This window comes from Equus przewalskii, chromosome 5 (assembly GCF_037783145.1).
Source record: "Equus przewalskii isolate Varuska chromosome 5, EquPr2, whole genome shotgun sequence".
Taxonomy (NCBI): domain Eukaryota; kingdom Metazoa; phylum Chordata; class Mammalia; order Perissodactyla; family Equidae; genus Equus; species Equus przewalskii.
The window spans coordinates 38,444,355-38,461,761 of NC_091835.1; positions in this window are offsets into that span (position 1 = coordinate 38,444,355).

Sequence of the window (17,407 nt, forward strand, 5' to 3'; positions counted from 1 at the left end):
TCAGAAAATTGTTGGATATATTTGCTGTCAAAAAGCTTTGGTACAGATATTGGATATTTCTGATTAAAAGTGGATTCATTTGTTGTGGAAATAAACTAAAAATCTATTTGGTATTCTCTAATGAAAATAAAGTAATTCAAGATTCTTGACTAAATTTTGGCCATTCTTTCTTGGTACGTATAGCTAGATTTACTATAAGGAAGTGCTTCTAGGATTGGATTATACATTTCCTAATAACAGTTTGAGGTCTATTTCAATAAAGGAGCCAAATAAATACTTGCATCTCAACTGTAGATGCCACAGAACGTTCATTCAGTCTTTTTCTCTCAACTGCATGGCTTGCTCATTCACTTATTTTCATGTCTGCTCAGTTATCTTTTTCACAGTGAGGATTTTCCTCATCATCTAATACATACCTCATCATGTATTCACAGCAACCCAAAGAGTGTCTTGGACTTAGTACGTACCCAGAAATATTTCTTAAGTAAAGAAATAAATTTTATCCTGAAATATTTTCAAAAAAAGTATTGATGCTTCTTAACATAATAGTTGGGAAAAATATTAACTTAATTATAAAAAAATCTTTAAAATAGTAATTCACTTTTAAAATAGAGATTTTAACACATTCGGTTATCAGTTTCACTTTTCCATTAAATCTGGCCCCACTTTTTATCCCATAAAAATTTTTTAATTTTAATATAATAGAAAATATGATTCTGTTCTCTATTTAGTGTTGAAGAGGAAGAATGAAAATCATTCAAATGAACTAACAGCAGTTTCAAAACATTTAGCTTATCATTTTAAAGACAATCAAATAAATAGCAAAGATGTGATACTCGTCTTGGATGCCTCCATTTCTTGATCAACATTCTTACACTTTTCCATAGTGGAATAACAACACCCTACACTCACTTTCTTCTCATATCAATCACTGGAAAGACTAAGAGAATCAACTACATTTAAAGGACCTGGGAGAAAGCAAATAGAATACAGGTCATTTCTGTTCTTTTTAAAATTTCTGTTACTCTGAAGGGATTTATAACCAAGAAAAATTCATATAAACAAGTAAATTATAAAACTTAGTATATACTTTAAGGTAACAGAATAAAATCGAATTCCTTAGCATTGACAAAGAGAGTTTTTCTCAACTGAGACATAATTTACATTTGCTACTTCATTTCATGAAGCCGACTTGCTGTACCTAACTCTACTGTCTCAGAGCATGTTGTGTATACCTCTCTTATGCTATCAATAAATTATGTTATAATTTTCTAACCTTTTCACTAGATAGAGATCTTAAATAAGAGATAAGATTTATTCACATATTTCTAGCTTTTGTGTCTACCTGGAACATTGTAAACATGATATTCACGTGCAGCAAATAGTAAATATCCTTTAACTGTTACAATCAAATTATAATGCTTACTTTGCACTTACATGTCTCTGGTCAAAGATTTCTCACTTCTCCCACCACACACATGCACACACACACTCACACACATATAAACACACATATGTACATGCACAGTAGAAGGAGGGAGCAAGATAGAATTATTTTCCCCCATGAAATCTAACTTCAAACAAAGCCAAATAAATTCTAAAGAGGACCATCTACTTTGGTGCCAATATCCTTTTCAAATAAATTATTTTCTATTGAAAGTGTCATCAAATTCACAAATAGAAATTAGTGTTTATAGACAGATCTTTTTAAAATAAATTCTGCTTCTTAAAAGACAGAAGGCATGAAATCAGGGAAACAAGGAAACAAAGCATATAACTAAAAGTTTACTAAGACTTTATAAACCACTCATAGATTATACAAAATTATGGTTACAACTTAGTTTAATGACTTATCTAAATCTGGGTTTTATCTCTGTAAGAACAGTCAAACAGTGCATAGTCAAATATATGTGCATTGTTAAATAACAAAAATATAACTAAGTGAATTTTAGAGATGTAATTGGCTTTATTTAATGATTTATGAATTGGGCAGCATCCCATATAGCAAGTAGAGAGGAGCTGAAAAGGCCTACAGAAAGGGAAAAGTTTTTAAAGGCAAAATGAGAAAGTCATAAACAAAAACCATTATTTCAGGCTTAGGTAACTTACCTGTTGGGGCATAGAAGGGTCTATGTGGCAGATTACCTCATATTCCTTTGGGTGATGGAAAAGATTACCTCATGTGTGCTGACCAGAAAATTCCACACTGATTAGTTAATGCTACCATCCCCAGGGGAACATTCTAACTGCAATTAGGTTAGGTATTAAATTTTTGTTTGCTTAGCACAAGTGACTCCATTTTGGTCTTACTGTTTCTTTTTAACAATTCTCGGGTTAGATGAGACACTCAGTTTAACTGAAAGATGTGATCAAATTTTAAGGCATTAACACCACTGTACACAACCACTCTGTAGTTCTGGCAGCTTTGTCCATCCTTTGCGTGATTTCGTAGGTCACATTTTTGCTTAATTCCTTTGATATTCACAGGTCAGGGATTCAGGTTCACTATCTTTAAGTTGGTCATTTTCTTGGCTCCTTTTCTGATGTTCCAGTCTTAGGGAGATCATTCACTTGTGGTTTGCAGCCACAAACATACATTTAAGCCTTTTGAGAGAATACAATGCACCAGGGAGATTATTATGATTATAATAAGCAGGATATTTCCCAATGTTTTGAGTGCACCTTAGAGCCATGGTCCCCAGGACCCAGACTAATCAAAATCAAATAAGTCAAAGAAAGACATCACTGAAGGAGTCAACTTTTTAAGGTAAGTGTCTTGCTCAGTGATCTTATGTAGCTGAGTTTTAATTTCCCCGGAAGTGTTAATCCAGGTCCAGTTGGTGTGTTGGTCACATCACAGACATATCCTTGCTCAGCTAAAAGATAACCAAGGGCTATCCTATTTTCAAGACATTCAGGAGAGTTGACCAGTGAGGTATCTAAGTCTGTTTGTGAACAGTTAAAGGCACAGTCAGATAACCTAAGACTCATTGCCCAGTTATGCACCAGTTATCTAGGCATTAATAGGCCCAAGGAGAATGATACCCACCACAGATAGAGAGAAATCCTGTCAGGGCAAGAGCCATTCCCATTAAGGCAGCACTATTAATGGACAGATAGGAGTTTTTGATGACAAATCCTACAGTCTGAAAGGCAAAGTTCACCCCACTTAGCAATGGTGTAGGAGATGGCATTATCTTTCCAGGCATAAGCCAGTGAGAAAGAAGGAAAGGAAAGAAAAAAATGGTTCCATGTTCAGTTAAAGAATGAAGTCTTGATCTGGCATCTTGGGAGGAAGCAGTGTACTTCTCTGTCAGCTACTTCTCTTCCTAGGCAATTTGATTTGCAGGTCTCTAGTGTTTGTACAGGACCGGATGTCAGGTAGAGCCATTTTTAGCTATGGCACATAAAGAAGGCTTGAGTCCCTAAAGTTTGACTGTCATCTGGGTAGTGAGGAGGATCTGATATAGTTCCTCCCAAGTAGATTCAAGGGTAGCGCTTGCTCTTACTAATTCAGAATCAGGAGGGTGGGAGAAAATTGGAAATGTTAGTTTGGAGAGTCATAGCTAGATATTTGTGGAAACTAGAAGAATTCAGGATCCAGTCCAGTTTACAAGTATGTAACAAAATCTCAAAGACAATTAACAGGACTAGAATCTAATATCTACAAATGTGAAAACACAATTTTTTCTCTCTACAATAACCCCCATTTTTTCCCCAAGGATAATCATAGTAAAACTATTTTTTTTGATTCGACTTGGCCTGATTATTTACATAAGTTCAGCAAGAATACTGATTGACCATACAAGCTCTTTTTCAGACTACTTTGCTGGAACTTTTTATAAGGAACCTCAGACTGGACTTAAAAATTCTCAATACCCGAAAGCCAAGCCAAAGTTCAAGCAGTTCCTTAAAGCTGTCTGACCATATCTGAGTCTATGCATATCTCTTTCAAATATGATATTTCAGTCAGTCTTGGTAATATAGTTAATGTTTCTAATTGCATAACAGATTGTTACTGAACTTATATAAATAACTAACTCTATTGCCATGAAAAGAGTTGCTGAATTTTGGAAGATTCAGGTAGGGAGAAAAAGTAAATGTTTCATCTTTGTTTACAAAGGTATATTTTATCAAATTGCTGTAAGTTGTAGCTTAAGAGGAAAAGTTTTCTTAAAACTGGAAAAACAAAATATTAGAGAACCAGCAATGTTTCAAACAAGGAGTCATAAAAATTGCTATTCTCCTCCTCAGTTTATTCAGTCCCACGTTATTAATTCTTGTTCTGCTTGAGTCCAGTTTTTCCATTGGTTCTGTAAATTCTTACCCAGTTCAGTTTTATGATTTTAAAGTTATCAGAAATTCATATTTGTCAAAGCCCTCTCCATGAGTCTCCTAGAAGATGAAACACTTTTGCTAAAGCATCTGAATAAAAAGATAGCTGTAAATGCCAAAATACTTAAAAATGGCTATGGTTAAGGATCTGATGAAAGTCCACTATAATGCAATTGAGAAGGAAATTTGGTTATTTCAGTGACAAATAACGCTTCAAGATAATAATTAGAATTATGACTGATAATATAATACCAGGACATACAAGAATTTCAGGACTTTCATATAATTTCTGGAACACTTATAGCATATACTTATACAAACACAATATAAAGAAGGCTTAGTATTACTTTTCATTTGACAATGCCTTCCAAATAATTTAACATATCAAATTAGCCTCATTATTTTAACATCTCTCTTTTTTATAAAGAGAGAGAACAAATCTTTTAAGGTGTTTTGGGGATCCTCTGGAAAATCCCAAAGTCAGTTTGAGGTAAAATGAACTTCACTTAGAATTTCATTTTTGGGAGTATATCAAAGATATCAAAAGGTTTTTAAACAGTTGGTCAAATAGGATCATAGTTCACTGTAAAACAATACTTAGTAATCCATTTTACCATGGTAACAATTAAAGACTTTGCAGGCAAATAAAGAAAGTTAATAGTTGTAAGTAAAACTCAGGGGTTTTTTTTAGTAGAGAAGACTGTTTTGTTAAGTAATCAAAGGCCTGATAAAAACAACATGGAACATAAGTGATTATTTGACAAGACAAAAATTCTTTGTTTTCTAGGTGGATTTATTAAAAAATGAAGAAAAACCTTTTAAAATCTCTCATCAAAAACAGACCAATAGTCCAGGAAAACTTTGTTCTTTCAAGAGATAGAAATCCAGATTTTAACTTTTGCTCCAGCTTACTTTTGATATTAAAACTCATTTACTTAATTTAATTCATTTCCATTTTAGTTAGTCCTGGCCACACATAAAATTCCTTTCCTTTCCAAAGATTCCTTTTTCATAAATCTTCTATTACCAAAATCACACATCCTACTTTCCTTGCGCATAGAAATGTTTTCCTTGTTATTTCTAGTAGCTTTAATCATATATATTAGAATCTTTTAACCCTTAGAAAACTTTAATTTCTAGTGAAAACTAAAAAGTAAGCAATTATGAACTGTCTTTTATAGTATCTTTATGCAAATTGGCAAACTTTTAAACACTTTTTATAAATTCTAAAAACATGTGCCCTCCTCATAGAAATTTTTTCAGCATGTCACCAAACATGTTTACTAATAGACCAGAATATCTATAGCTTCTCTATAAAAGGAAGCCAAATTGGATAAACCTATGTTCAGTAATTAATGTTTCAATATTTTATCTTATATAAAAATGACCTAGATATTCAATGACTATCCATCATGTAATTTAACTTAGCAAAACTTTAAGGTTTTGGCTTACCAAAGTAATTTGGGTAAAATTATTTTAAAAGTTCATCTAGAAATTTGTATTTTATTTACATCCATTTAATTTACTTATTTTTAGCAATTAGGTTTAGATTAATTATAAAAACTTCACCATATCAGGTTACTTTTCTTGCTGACAAATTTTGCAACAGAGATAATATAAACTTATTTGACTAAGAAACCCAGGTAGAATAAAAGTTGCGTGTTTGCATTATATTCAATGTTGATAAATTTAAAGAAATTTCTGTTGTAATTAAAGCTTAAACTTAAAATCTTTAAAAAAAAAAACCCTTAAACTAGCTTTTATTTAGTAAAGATGAATCCTGGATTATGTGAACTTAAAAAGCATTTGGGTTAGTTTTGTTATATTTCTTCAATTCATGTAAGTGTTTGCTTATTTTTCTTTTTAAGATTTTATTTTTTTCCTTTTTCTCCCCAAAGCCCCCGGGTACATAGTTGTATATTCTTCGTTGTGGGTCCTTCTAGTTGTGGCATGTGGGATGCTGCCTCAGCGTGGTTTGTTAAGCAGTGCCATGTCCGCGCCCAGGATTCGAACCAATGAAACACTGGGCCACCTGTAGCGGAGCGCGCGAACTTAACCCCTCGGCCACAGGGCCAGCCCCAATGTGTTTGCTTATTTTTAAGCCAATTAAATAGAGCTCCTCTACAAATTAATTTTGGCAATACTATCTGGAGGCAGAAAATATCACATAAGATACATACATAGACATACATGAACATATAGGCAGATGCAAACAGAGACCTTATAGTTTCTTTTTAAAATTTAGCTGTGATGCAGGTATGATAATGTAAAAGTCACTGGTTGTCAGAGAAATTGTATCTAAGTGCTTTTTGGTAGATGGAATATGTTAAGGTTACCTATTCAGATGGCTAAAGTTTTTTCTACTAATTTTTGTGGAGAAGACACAATGATCTGCGTTTGTCCTTGACAAATAATCTCATGGAAACTGTGGAGCAGTTTGCATTTTTAAAAAGAACCTCTTTTTTTCTCCTTTAGTTCTCTATAGCTATATTTCCAGTTTTTCAAAGATTTATAAGATAAGGGCAGTTGCTCTAAGTTCATCAAAGAATTGCTTCGTCACCTAAATGACACCCTAGGTTGATCTACCTGTCCTACTACATCATTGCTAATTTGTTTCTTTAAATCTGGGTAGATAGTTTTATTTAGTTTATGGGAGAAGGCCTAAAAAACAGTTTCCATCAGGCTCTCAATACCAGCTTCCAATGTGGCCTATTTTTTCTATAGAGATACTTAAAAATTTATTTTAAATATCTTGTCAGTTTTCAGCCAGGCCAAAGAGTAAATGTTTTTGGCAGTATTGAACACTTCAAAGAGGGTAAAAAAAGGTATTATCTTCACAAGATCTAAAGTCACTCCCAAAGACAGCCAAAAGAAAGAACCAGCAACCTGCATGTCCTTGGCAGTCAGAAGGCCACGCCAAATTCTTAGGAGGTAAAATGAGACAAACAAGACAATAGCTATCCTTGGGAGAGAAAGTATACATAACCAATGAATCTGGATTTAGAAAGGTAGGAACAATGTGAAATTTTATTTTCCTCTCTTAACTGGGCACTAAGGACATCTGGGAGCGCTGACTCTGATAAGAATTCTCACTCTTAGCTGGCTTCTGCCAGTTGTTTTTTTCTTCCAGGTTCTCATCTGCAGGTTCTGAGTGAGGTTTAAAGTGGAGAGTGTAGCTCTGATATTTGACAGAATTTGGCAAGGTTTTTCAATTAATTTTAATTTTAGTTTCCCTTTAGCTGTTTAAGGGAATAATATAGCAGTTTACCAGAAAATCTCTGAGTCTTGTCAACTCTGAGAGGGTCCCATATAGGGGCCCTCCCTCAAAGTAGATATGGGAGTGTCTGTAAGGCCACTAACTGGGTGGACTTTTGTTTAGAGTCACATAAAAGCAATTTAGATGGAGGATAACTAGAATGAATACTCACAGGAGGAGAGAGGGGAGCAGTAGGAATCATGTCAATCTTATTGTATTTTGTTTTAGGTACCTCTTGTGTTTTTAATTTTTATTAGCCTTTTACAATACATCTTTCAATGAGACTATTTTGGAATTTTGAAGTCTTTTGGAAGCTTTGCATACCAACTAAAATAAGTATCCCATTCTGTTTGTTTAATTTGAGAACTCTTACTTTTAAGTGCACTTCTTAAATGATCTTATCTAATTAGAATGTTCCTTCTAATGGCCATTGTAATTTCCCTGAGGGCTGGCAGCAGTTTGATAGGACTCTTAGCTGCAAATGGAGTTCAACCTACATTTCTATCCAGCCATATATAGCTGCAAATGTGGTGTAAACCACATTTCTCTCCAACCATATTTTTGAGCTCCCAACATGACAGTTACCAAACCAAGATCTCAGTACACAAAACTTTTCAGTTATCCTTTGTAAGTTTTTGCCATGTTTACAGTTATTTATAACTTCTGGTACAACAGTTCTTAGACAGGTGTGCTAGAAGGTGGTGCACTTTATTCTTTGGATTTTAAAACAAAATTTTATTCATCAGAGGCCTTGCGCTAGACTCAGTCCAACTCAAATTGGACCTAGTCCAATTCTGGACACAGTGTGGTTTTTAACATGGACCCTGTCCAACTCTGGCTAGTAACCACCAACAATTCCCAATGTGGAACTTGGTCCTGGAGAAAGGATTGAACCAGCAGACCTCAACAAAGGAGGACTGTGGACTGATTCCAAATAAATTGGGAACCACTACTGCCACCAATGGCTCCTAAGGTGAAATCTGGGGAAGGATTCCAAAGAAATAGGGAACTGCAACAGCCAGAAATTCCCAGTGTAGACTCTGGGAACATAAATGAGGGATGAGGGTGTCCAGTCAAATGAGGAATTGTAGGCTGAACTACTAGTAGTTCCCAAAGTGGAATATGGGGATTGGAGAAAGGGCTGAACAAGGAGACCCCCAAAAGTGGCCAACCAAATGGGCAACTGCAGCTGCCACCAGTAGTTCCCAATGTGGAATAGGGGGATCTGGGGGTAAAACCAAGGCCAGAGGCTGGCCTGGTGGTATAGTGGTTAAGTTTATGTGTTCTGCTTTGGTGGCCGAGGGTTTGACGATTTGGATCCTGGATGCAGACCTACACACTGATCATCAAGCCATGTTGTGGTGGCATCCCACAAAGAAGAATTAGAAGGACTTACAACTAGGATATACAACTATGTACTGGGGCTTTGAGGAGGGAAAAAAAAAAGAGGAAGATTGGCAACAGATGTTAGCTCATGGCCAATCTTCCTAGGGGGGAAAATAAAACACTTTCAGAGAGTGTTACTAAAAACAAAAAACGAAAAACAGAAACCATCAAAGACAGGCTACCAAATTCTTTCAATAACAAAAATTCAATCGAGTAAATATTAAAGGTCTAATTGGTTTTATTGGATGATTCATGAATAGAGCAGCATCCCATCTAACAAGTTGTGAGGAAGTCCAAAGGGCTACAGAAAAGAAAAGATTTTTAAAGGCAAGACAAGGAAGTAATAAACAAAAAAGATTATTTCAGGCTTGGGTAACCTACCTATGAGGGAGAGGGAAGGGGTGTCTGTGGGGCAGATACCTCATCTTCCTTTGGAGGATGGAATGGATTACCTCACATGTGCTGACTAGAAAAATTCCACACTGATCAGTTAATACTACATTCCTGGGGAAGGTTGTAACTGCAGTTAGGTTAAGTTAGTTAAGTTTTGGTTTGCTTAGTGATGCGGGGTGGGTGAGCCGAGGAGTTGAAAGAAAGATTTCTTAGACTCTTAAGATCTGGCAGTAGCGCTCTTTTATTTAGAGAATAGTATAGAATAGCATGGGGACAGGACCCATGGGCAGTCAGGGCTTCTGCTTGGGGACAGTACCCATGGGCAAGAGGAGCCGCTGCTGCTGCCGCTTCTGCTGCCAACCTGGGTGGAGAGTAAGGCTGAATTTAAGGCATAGGTATGTGAGTTATCTCCTTACAAGACAAAAAAAAAGTTAAAATGGTATCAGTGCGGTAGGGTCCGGCCATTGGGTGGTCCCACAACTTTTAGATAAGAATCAAACCAGATTGAGTAAATGGCAGAAGTCACCACTTAAATATTATCCTCAGCTAAAGACAAAAGAGGATTTGGGGGCAGGGGGTCAGTTACATGAGGTTGCCAGACAGTAAACAACTTAAGTCCTTGCCTTCCCCAGTAAGAGTTTCCAGAGATAAGGCCATCCCCCTTCCTCCTGGGGCAGAGAGGGAGGCATGGAGATTTCCTTCACAAAGGCAACTGTCTCTGATCAAAGGGCAAGCAAATTCCACTCCTTGGAGCCTGCTTCTCATCTGAAGTTTTAAAATTAACCAGCCTAAAATCCTCATCACTTAGCACAAGTGATTCCATTCTGAGCCTGTTGTTTCTTTTTAACAGCATGCATATATTTACAGATGTGGAGATTACGGAAAATTATGCAAAATATCTAACACAAATCCTGGCATATAGTGAGCCTCAAAATTGTCTGTTTTATAGACAATTATTAAATATAATAAATTATAGACTACTTCTCTACTAAAGAATAAGGGGACAAATGATAAAATTTTAACAATAATCATTTATATGACTCCTTTTTGCTCAGTGTTATTTCAGGCTACTGGAGCTTAGAAATGTGAAAATTGATTGACTTTCACTGGATGAAAGTTTAGTACAAAAGTTAAAAGGTTAATTCTGTAGTCTGACAGATTTTTATAGATCTAAATAAGGCCCTGTTTGGGCACTGATGAATCTTACCAACCTTGGGAATCCTTTTACTTTCCTTGTCTTTTCTTTATGCTCAAGTTTCATCAACAGATACTGATCATAGTGCTTTATAATGTAGATATTTTTGCCTAAAGGTCAAAAAAGAGGCTCAGTGTCGTTTCAATGATACTTAGTAAAAGTACATGCTTTAGACCTCAGGAAATGACAAATTTGTCACCCTCAGTGTGTTATTTCAGAGTGAGAACCCAAAGGCCCACCTAACAGCTCACCACAGAGAAACTGTTTCCAGCTCTGTGGAGTTTGACAAGCCACAGCTGCAGCCAACAAGCTCTTTGCAGCTCTTGCATGAGGTCCTCACATCTTGCTTAAGTCTCATGTGATGGGACTTATTAATTAGAAGAGATGTGCATTACAGGCTCAAATTAAGAAATTTTGAAAGAAATTGTATGTTTTTTCCACTCTGGGTTTATAAACCTATTCTTACTGTAAACAATCAAAGAATGCCAATGTTTTATACAAAATATACGTTACCAGTTAGGACAGCATTATATGAACACTTCTTTTTCTGTGTGGAAATCTCACTTTATAAAACAGCTATTAGGCAGTGTCAAGTGCTGAGAAAGATCTAAATATATCCAAAACTTTCACATTGTTTTGTTTCTTTCATTTGTCTGATAAAGCCCTTCCTGAACCAGATGCAGAATTGGTTGCCGCTTCGGTTTTATTGCTTATCTATATTTCTTTTGATGGGAAGCAGTTCTCTCAGTACTTTTAACTTCATGCAAAAAAGGAAAACTTTCTTGTGTAACGTCTCTGGTCAACATCCATGAGTGAATTTGTAACTATCTGTTAAAATTGCAATTATAAAGTGATACCATACTTGTAAAAACAATGCAATATCCCCAACCCATAATATAATTGCAAAGATATTGGGTAATATATCAGAGATCAAATTAAAACAATGTGTTGAATAAGAATTGAAAATCAGCATCTCTACTAGTGGCTATTATTTCCTCACTTGATTAGAACTACAAGATGATCATCTCTACTGCTTAGAGAAGGCCAGAGCAAGACCCCTAAAGAACAATCCTAGTCAACTCTTAGGAAAGTTATCCATGGAACTGAATGACCAGTAAGAAACTGGCTACTCAATTTAAAATAATGTCAGGATCTTTAACTCTAGGACAAGAATATTCAAACATAGGAGAAATTTAAATGATATCTTATTGCTAGGTATGCTTGTGTAATCTTTACATTAAGGAAAGTATTGGATGTGACAATTTCTGGTGTATTAATAAATTTCTATATCAATAAAATTGTCAAATGCGAAAATACTTCACTAGGATTAAATGTACTGATACACTTAATGTGTACTGATACACTTACTGAGACATTCACACTAAGCCTTAGCATAGGCATGTAATGTGTGCTCAATAAATGTTAAAATTGTCCCCTAATGAACCAACTCATTAAAATGAAAATTAGCAAATAGAGGAAAAGTTTCAATCATTCATCTTGCCTTTTCTTAACAATCATATTTCAGAGTAACAAAATAACTGGTAGTAAATACTTTCCAGAATATAAAAACACAGATTATATGATGGGTTACATGAATTTATACATGTGACAAGATTGCATAAAACTGGATACATAAATACACTCCCACAAACACACTCAAGCAAATGAATGCATATAAAACTGGTGAAATCTGAATAAAGTCTATAGATTGTACTAATGTCAAGGTCTTGGTTTTGATACTGTACTCTAGTTATGTAAGATATTACCATTAGGGAAAATTGTATGAAGGATACAAGGGAGCTCCCTGTACTGGATTATTTTTGTGGCTTTCTGTCAATCTATATTCATTTCAAAATAAAAAGTGAAAAAAAAAAAAAGATCAACAGAAGACAGTATATTTATTCTCTTGGTATTAGCACTAACCGTTCTCATTTACATTTTCTTCTTATGTCTCACCTGCACTGTCTGTTCTCTCACTAAAGTCAAATTCTGTTATATTAACAAAAGCTTCATTCCATATGAGAAATGGTAAATTCAGAGATTGTGGATGTGTGAAATGTTTTCAAATCAAAGCTCATGGAAGTCATTGCTCATCTATTATAACATTCTTTCTTGCTGAATCTGGACTTAAATATTTCTCAACAAAACACACCCAAATATGTATTCTAATTGATTACAATTGGTACACAAGAAGAAATTCACTCTTATCTTTTCATTGTGCTTCAAAGTGAACTTGCACATGTAGATCAGTGGTAGACTCATAAAGACGAATCTTAATTAAAAAACACCCCCAAAAATCCAAAAACAAACATAAAAAATCATTGAAAGGGATCAACAGTTTTCACAAGGCTCATCCTCCTAGAAATTCAGGATTTCAAAATTTGCTCTAGATAATCATTAGTATCCATTTTGTTTTGAATAAAGTTGACCCTGATCCAGTATCCAAATTGGGTCCCAATTGATTTAAATCCATCAATGTGTCTTATCCACTAGCCACAGTAACTTGCATCTAGCCTAGTCTGCTTCAACAAGATGGACAGGAGTTCTTGGATGATTCTCACAAGAAATTGAGGTAAACAAGCAAAACACAGAAGAGTTTATATTGTATTGTTCTAGTCAGATAAAATTTCAAAGGCAGGCAAAACTAAGCTATAGTTCACATTAGAGATCAAGATGGTATTAGAGATGAAGATGATGGAATATCTAGAAGGAGAAAGTGGGTACTAACAGGAAGTTTAAATAAGAAAAGATCTTGGGGGTACTGGAAATATTCCATTTCTGGATGGGGTGGTAATTACATGGGTGTTGCCTCTGATAATTATTAAACTTCATGCTTTTATAACTTTTTAATACATAAATTATATTAAAAACAGTGAGAAGAGAATATGTTTGCGGAATTTTTTCTGTTTTATCTAGGTTTTGATTTGAGGCAGGTCTGTTATCTATTTCTCACTTTATGGTAAGCAGAGTTCTGCACTTACAAGTCCTGTTTATCCTACAAGATCATGTTTAAATTTCAATTTTAATGAGAGTCTTTTCTTCATTTCTTTCTGAAGTTTCTCTCCCACTTCTGTGCTCTGTTCCAGATTCAAGTTCTAGCTCCTTTCTAATGAAGCAAAAACTTTGACAGAGAGCTGGGATCTCTGAGATTATCAGAATTCCAGCATATTTCAGTTAGAGAGCAGAGATGAATCAATATTTTCTCAAACCAAATATCACACAGTTTCCTTTGGGAGATAGTGTTAAATACTTCAAAATTAAGCTGAACACTTTTAATTTTATTGTTAGAAATTGAATGAACTTTTGAAAAATTATCTAATTATTACTTGTACTCTAAAATACTCATTATAAAAATGACAAAGTGCCTTAACAAATTGCATAAATAGCATAAAATTCAGGTTTTTAGGTAAAGGTTATAAAACTCTTAGGAAAATTTACAAGTAAAAATAGATCATTATTAAACATTACAATATAGACACCTGTATTTCCATGAAACTAAAATGGTATTAATCATGAATAAAGTATATGTATTCAATGTTCTTACTATGTAATGGATCATGTAAATAAACTTAAGTTCAAATTTTGTGTTTTAGGTTATTAGAGATAAAATGGGCAATTATAATTCTAATACCTGGCATCAACATGAGTAAAATTTCATTCTTATCCATTGTTCTATTTAACAACTAAATAAATTTTGAATCATAGTAATTTTAATTCAGTTTTATCATTTGTTTTAAAATGATATAGCTTTTTTCACATCTTCAAAATAACATATAGAACCCTATTAGAGGTATGAATATAAAAATTAGTCCATCCTCTTAAGAAAGGTCTTGCAGTAGCTGCATTCAAACCTGTACTGACTCACTATGTAAACTATAGGATGTACCAGTGTTTTATCCACAGTTTCCTTGAATTCAGATGTCTTCAGATAGGATCTCTAATTATTTAGGAAGAAGTGTTGTTGAAACATTTATATTCTGACCTCTCCTAAGATGAGCGCAGTTTTGTGGTGATTTATACTTCATAAGTGAATGGGCAAAAAAAAAAAAAAAAGGAAACAAGGAGAGAGAGGGAGAAAAGTGAGTTATGTGATTATTTTCTTATTATATTGAAGCATGCAATTATCTTACTCAAAATACAAGGTGCCCAGAGTTGCGTAGGTGAAAGTGAATACACGAATCTGTGTCACTGGGGCTGCAGCGATTGGGATTCATTTTAAATGTTTGACTCTGTCTCCAGCCAGGGCTTTATAAACTCCCTATCATCTTTTATTGGGTCAGGCACTCACTCAGTACCTGGTTCTGGAAGAATGGCTCTGCTTTCTCCCATAATTTTTTTTCTTTTTTTGAGGAAGATTAGCCCTGAGCTAACATCTGTGCCCATATTCCTCCATTTTATATGTGGGATGCCTGTCACAGCATGGTTTAATAAGCAGTCTGTAGGTCTGCGCCTGGGATCTGAACCAGTGAACCCCGGCCTCCGAATAGGAGCATGTGAACTTAACCACTATGCCACCGGATGGCCCCAGCTTTCTCCTGTAATATGTTAAGAGTCTGGTAATTCTGATGCTCTCCTGCTTTTTTTGACTTTAACCTAAAGTCTGGCCAAAGCAATTCACATTTCATAGAATTGAACTAAAGGCAAAGTCTCAGGGTGTGAAATTTGAGACAAGAAAACAAAGGAAACAGGATAATAATTCATCACTGCCCAGATTACCCTGGTAGACTCAAAGGATGAAAGTGTTCCTGTGCCTATACAAATTTTAGACTTGTGCTTATTTGTCCACAGGTACGTGCATATACACACATACACACACCCACACACACACCATCTCTATATTATCATCCTGTAGAGTGCAGGGAAAGGGGAATGTTATGGAATCAAATCATTTGTGAAAAATAGCTTATTTAACTGTTTTCTTAGGAAAAAGTCAAATCTCATCTGACTGAAAATGGAACCTCTTACATTTCAACAAATCATTTCTCATTTCTCTACCTCTAGAAAACAGTGAAATGTAACAAAACGTATTTATCTCATTGTAATAAGTATTATATAAATAAATTTTTAAACCATTTATATTGTTGTTGACTAAATTTATGGCTCTACTTGAAATATGAATATCAAAAAATATTTTTTAATGTCCTGATTTTAATGTATTTTATTAAACTTAATTTGAGCCTCTTGCTTTGAAACCATTGTTCACACAGTGATTGCTTCCAGATTTTCCCAAAAGAAAAATTATCTCGGCCCTGATCTCCATAATTCAGCACTTTCTACTTTTTCTTTTGGATGTTTTTGCTTATGTTTCTCAATAAAAGAGTCTCTCATTTGTCCTTTATTTCCTTATCAATCCAGAAAACACTTTCCCTAAATATCATGTGTCATATATGGTAAAACTCACTTTTGTGATACTGTCACACATGTATCTTAATAAACTTGGATTGATATTCTTATTTTGCATCTAATTGTATATTTCAAGAACTAATAATACGATTGAGGTATGCATGATTTGATTACACAATTTCACCATGCAATGGTTAGCTGTCTTCAGACATTTACTCAATTTCCATAATGGTTCAAGATATTGATGTAGGGAAGTGCTGATGTAAGGTGGCAGAGGAGTCGCCCACTGTAGCCTCTCTTCTTACAGCATGGTTCCTTCCTTTCAGTAGCACTCAGTGCTGATACTCTGACTTCTCTTTCTCTTCCTACCCTTTCCCACCATTATAACGTTAGTTTATTCTTTCCCTCCTATCAAGAGAGTGGGGAACACCTTTTCCACACATTTCCTTTTTCAAACATATATCCCAAAATATTCCTGGCATATTAGAGAAGCAAAAGGAGCTGGGATATTTATAAATCAAATCCTGAGATCATTGGTGTGAGGGCAGCAAAGCTGTCAGCAGATCTAGGGGGAAAAGAAGGCTCCAGGCACAGAGATGCAGAAATCTACGTAGGTACAACCACATTCCTGGGGATATGAGACAGGCAACAATAACTCTGCTCCAAGTGAAGATGAGTAGCAGGGGATGTTTCATTATATGCATAAAATAGTACAGATTTTTATCCTCATCTATATGGACAAAATTTGCCAATTTCTCAAGAAACAGACACAAATGATTGGGTTGTTAAATCAGATTCATAAGCATTATCAGAGATTCTACCCAGTATCTAGCTTTACTAGTAATTTCAACGATACAATACAAGGATACAATAATGGTCTGTCTCATAGACGAAGGAGTGAGAAGTCCAGTCCTGTCAATACAGCTCCCCATGTCTTTCCACCTTAGGACACAGTCTGGTCTAAACTAACAGATTAACACATGAGGTCTCTAAATGACACTTGTGTCTGCATCATGTACACACAAGGAGATGCTTTGCTCATTGCACACCTTCATTTTATGTTCAGATGATTATATAGTTTATGTGACATCTTCCAAGAATCCATACTTCACAAACCCTTAGATTCTAGTTCTATCTTTTCTTTTTGTTTTGACTATAAACAATTTTAAACAATCTAATACACCTTGTTGAAAACATTTCATAAATAAAGATTTTGACAAGCAAAACCCATGAGCGTTTGCTAGTAGGTTTGCTGTTAGGATGTTTACAAGAAAAGTTTACCAGGTCAGAATCCTTCTTTTTTTCTTTCTCAGGGAGTCCTCCATCCCCCTTAAAAGGAGAATAATTTTCAGTCTGTTGCTACAATTTTCTTTCCATTCAGAGAATGTACACATTTTCCAAGCAGTGAGATCAAAATAGGTTTCTCATTTGGGGCTATTGGAATGTGTGCTATTATTATATCCTGCAATATTTTAGCTATAAATTGCCAGGCAGGGAGA